The following is a 4720-nucleotide window of genomic DNA, read 5'->3' on the forward strand; positions in this document are numbered from 1 at the left end:
GGAGCAACAGAACAACTGGAGACTTTAGATCCAGAGAGAGAGAGCGACTGTGTGCTGAAGACCTGGGGGGTACGGGGGAAGGATTGCATGGAGGGGATTGTAACCATGGCAATGAGACAATATACGATAGAATGAATGTAAAACTAATGTTCTCTCATGTAAACTATCACATAATTCACAATAAAACATTAAAAAAAAAAAGGAATGATAAAGAAAAAAAAAATAAGGGGAAACTTTTTTAGAATTGCAGCTGTTGTTGTGTGGCATCCAATCAACTTTGACTCATAGTGACTCTATATAATGAGTAGAAGTGCCCCACAGAGTTTCCTATGCTGTAATATTCAGAAACTGATTGCCAGGTCGTTTTTCCTAAAGAGTAGCTGGTGAATTCCAACCGTTGGCCTTTAGTAGCAGCTGAGAGCTTAACTATTATGTCACTAGGGCTCCTTTGAGACTAATTAGGGGATTGCATTTGGATACGTGGATGTAGCAGGATTTTGGTCATCTTTAGAGCTATGACACTTGGTACTGGAGAAGGGGTGACTCCTTCACTGGTCCCTGGAGTCTAGAAGAAGCTTCAGGCTGGGGGCAGAGGGTCGTCATAACTAAGTGTTTCAGAGGACGATGACTGTGATGATGGAGGAGGCCATGAAGAACAGGTAGATGCAGAAGAGCAGGGTGTCCATCATGTGGCTAGACTTGTGCTGCTTCTGGGCCCTGCATTCCTGCAGGACGCTTGTTGATTCAGGACCCCATTTAACTCTGCCTGTTCAGGGCTGGGCATCTTCCCTGCTGACACCTCTGGCTCCTTCAGGCCTGTAGAGAAGACAGAGACTCGATGATGAGTTGGAAGGGTGACAGTGTAGAAGCAGGAGGTATTGACAGAGGGAATGGGCAGTGATGACTTCCCTCACCAGGCAGGTGGGTGGGGGTGAGACCCAGGTCCTTATTTCCCTTCTGGGCTGCAGTGGGGCAGCACTTCCTGGGGCTAGTGCAGTGCAGCAGCAGGGAGTGGAGCCACTGAGGCATGGGTGGGGGCTCTCTGGTGGCCATGTGTAGCACATAGGTGATGAATATGGCCTCCAGCAGACTGACCACCATCAGAGACAGACACAGGGCAAAGTAGACACCTGGAGGGAAGACAGGCCTGTGTGAGACCCACAGACACTGCTGAGAACCTTTTCTTCTTTTCTTCCTAAACTAACCAGGCACAGAGCCTCCTATTCCAAGTATGTACCTTTCCCTGAGCTAGTGCAGTCTGCCCTTCCCACCCTTTTCTTCCGAAAGACTGGAGGAGTCATACTGTTAAGGGGGGGTGCATGGTGGGGAGTAAGTCATTCATCATGAGCAGGAAGACGTTGTGGTCCAGCAGATGAATTATCTTGAATGTGGCATGATTCCCACTGTCTTTCAGCAGGTAGAAGCGGAGGGTATCAGTGACACCAGAAAGCCACTGGGCACCAGAAGGTTCATCACATAGAGCTTGGGCCTGTGCCTGATGACCACCTGGTGAGGATGAGGGAGAAGAAGGAAATGGATATGGCATTCTGAGGCTGCCTGGAACAGTAATGACTGTTTCTGCATCTGTCCTTCTCATTGGTTTGATTCCACTGTGGGATCAGAAGCTGTTGGGGATACAGCTTCATCATTTGATATAGAATCTGCCAAGGAAGAGTTAGGCCAGAGCCATGACCTTTAGGAAGTAGCATAAAGCTGGGCAGCTAGGAGAGAGGATTTGACCTCAGAAGAAGTCCTACCTCAGGTGGAAGTGGTAAGAGTGAGAAGTCCTAAGACTTGGGAGATATTCACTAAATGGAGATTCTAGGCAAGTGTATAAGCAAGGAAGGAAGGGAAACCAAGGGTTTCTGCACACACATAGAACATGATCTGATCATATAGCTTAGTGCCCAAGAACATCTTTCCCATAGCCTTGTTGATACCCAGGAGCTCCCACTCCCCATGGGTCCAGATGGTGTCATGGAATGTGTCTGTTATTTCCCATACTTCTTTCTCCATGCCTAGCACATGTTATCTACTGAAAGGGAAAACCATCCAAATTGTTTTCCAAGGATAGTTTCCTGGTGGCTTAACTTTTTTCTCCTTTTTAATCTTTTCTTCAACAAATATTTATTGAGTGCCTATCATATGCCGGGAACTTTGCTTGGAGCTAGAGATAGTAATGAACAAAACACACTTGTGTTCTACATTTATGGGAAGCATTTCAGCATCCATAGCACCTTATAATTTGCTTTTCTATCCTCCCTTGATCACTATTTACTCATTGTTGTTGTTGTTAAGTGCTGTAGAGTCGACGCCAACCCATAGCAACCTTGTATAGAGTTTCCAGGAAGCAGCTGGTGAGCTTGAACTGCCAGCGTTGCAGTTCAAATGGCTTTGCAGTCTGGTGCATTAACTCACAGCATTACTCATAGTTCCTTTTATTTTATTTTCTGTTACTTTATTGGTTGCTCGCATTTATCCCAAGCCTGAGACCTCACACTGCAACTCACCTGTGTAAAGGAAGGAGTTGAAGGTAAATGTGCAGTTCTGCTGGTCAAAGGGGAAATAGAAGATGTCCAGGTTGCAGGTACTGGCCACCCACATTGGTTTCTTATACCTGATATAAGAAACCTTCATTGTTTATATATGCGATGAGACTTATTGGAATATTATTCACATTCATGCTATAAAAGAGATGAGGTGGGAGACAGAGTCTGTGGTTTTCCTTACTACTTACCTTCTTACCACATCTAAGACCATTTATAGTGGTCACAATAGTAGCTTGTAAACTACCAGGAGACAGGAGATAGGGCTTTCCTCTGGCTTTCCCTAGCCCTTGATACCCAAAACTCAATGATGAAAATGTCTGGGAGCCACAGGATCTTGGTTACCACACTGATCTTTGTGATGCTCTCGCATTCCTCTGGTTCCAGCTGAAATAAGTGGGTTATCTCAGACCTAGAGCCCAGATGGAAGAGCCTGATATTAATCAGGGTTATGTTCTTCTGCCTTTAATTTTCTTGTTTTCTTTTTTTAAGTTTTTATTGTGAATTGAGTGAAAGTTTATGGGGCAGATAATCAGTTTTACATTCAACAAAGCATATACTTTGTTTCATTACAAAATGATTATAATCCTCTTCATGTACCATCATTTAACAGTATTTCTCTCTATTCATTTTAGCTTCATTTTCTTCTTAAAAATGAAAAGTTAGGAAATACTTCAATATATAGAAAAGCATATAAAATAATATAATAAATGCCTGTGTATCTATTATCCAACTTTGTGAAGCTGGTGTGGCACTGTGGGTTAAATGCGCTGGACTGCAAGGTTGGTTTAAACTACAATGTCAACGGTTCAAGCTCACCAGCCACTCCTTGGAAACCCTATACAGGGTCACTATGGGTCAGAACTGACTCAACAGCACTTAACAACAACAAAATTTTAATAAACTTACGTCTGCCTTTTTCCCAAGAAAAAACATTACAGGGAGATTTGAAGTTCCCTGTGTCTATTTCCTCATAAACTTTGATCCCTCTGCTTTCTCATTTTTGTGGGAAATTATTGATGGTAATTTCCACTTGTCTGTCAATTTGTTATACTATGTTGGTTTACACTTATTTGCTGCAATGTTAGAAGATATGCCACCGATATTCTAATTACCAGCAGGAACATGTATGGTGAACATGTTTCAGTGGAGCTTCCAGACTAGGCTTAACAACTGAAGACCTTACTAATAGCGGTGAAATATTGTCAGTTGTAATGCCAGAATATAAAAACATTATGAATAGCACCAGAATATTGTCAGATATAGTGCTGGAAGGTGAGACCCTTAGGTTGGAGGGCATTCCAAAGATGACTGGGGAAGAATTTTATTCTCAAAGATGAGTTGATCATGATTAGTGAGTGAAATAAAACTTATGAGACCTTTGTTGGCTGGTGGGACACAATTCAAAAGGAGAAGAAACAGCTGTAAACATCTGAACATGGAATGTACAAAGTATGAATCTAGGAAAATTGGAAGTTGTTAAAAATAAAGTGGAGCTCTCTCGGGTCCTTGCTTCCAAAATGACAAAGAAAAGGAGAAACAATGGTCGTGCCAAAAAGGGCTGCGGCCACGTGCAGCCTATTGCACAACTGCGCCTGCTATGTGCCCAAAGAAAAGGCCATTAAGAAGTTCGTAATTCAAAACATAATAGAAACCATAGGCATCAGGGATATTTCCCAAGTGAGTGTCTTTGGTGCACACGTGCTTCCCAAGCTGTATGTGAAACTCCATTACTGTGTGATCTCTACCATCCACAGCCAGGTGGTCAGGAACCGTTCTTGTGAAGCTCGGAAAGACCAAACACCCGCAGCCTGATTTAGACCTGCAGGTGCTACCCCATGACTGCCAAAGCCCATGTAAAGAATTGAGCCCTTAAAAGCTAAAGAAAAACTAGCCTGCAAGAAAATAAAATTATGCTTTATGGCAAAATCAAATAAAGTGGAATCTATAAACTTCAATATCCTAGGCATTAGTGAGTTGAAATGGAAAGGGATTAGCCATTGTGAATCAGACAATCATAACTGGGAGAGAGAAATTCAAGAAGAATGGTGTCACACTTATTGTCATCAGAAAACATTTCAAGAGAATGAAGCATCCAGCTGATATGAAGTGAGAGGAGATGCACAAGAATGCCCATACTTGCAGGTATACTCTTTTGACCTAGCTACTATGGC

At 42.9% G+C, this 4720-nt stretch overlaps 1 pseudogene; it reads left to right on the forward strand.

Annotated features, from left to right (window-relative positions):
- The first annotated feature begins 4066 nt into the window (after positions 1-4066).
- On the forward strand, positions 4067-4406 carry LOC102826166 (annotated as a pseudogene).
- The last annotated feature ends 314 nt before the right edge of the window (positions 4407-4720 follow it).

This window comes from Chrysochloris asiatica, unplaced genomic scaffold (assembly GCF_000296735.1).
Source record: "Chrysochloris asiatica unplaced genomic scaffold, ChrAsi1.0 scaffold00135, whole genome shotgun sequence".
Classification (NCBI taxonomy): Eukaryota; Metazoa; Chordata; class Mammalia; order Afrosoricida; family Chrysochloridae; genus Chrysochloris; species Chrysochloris asiatica.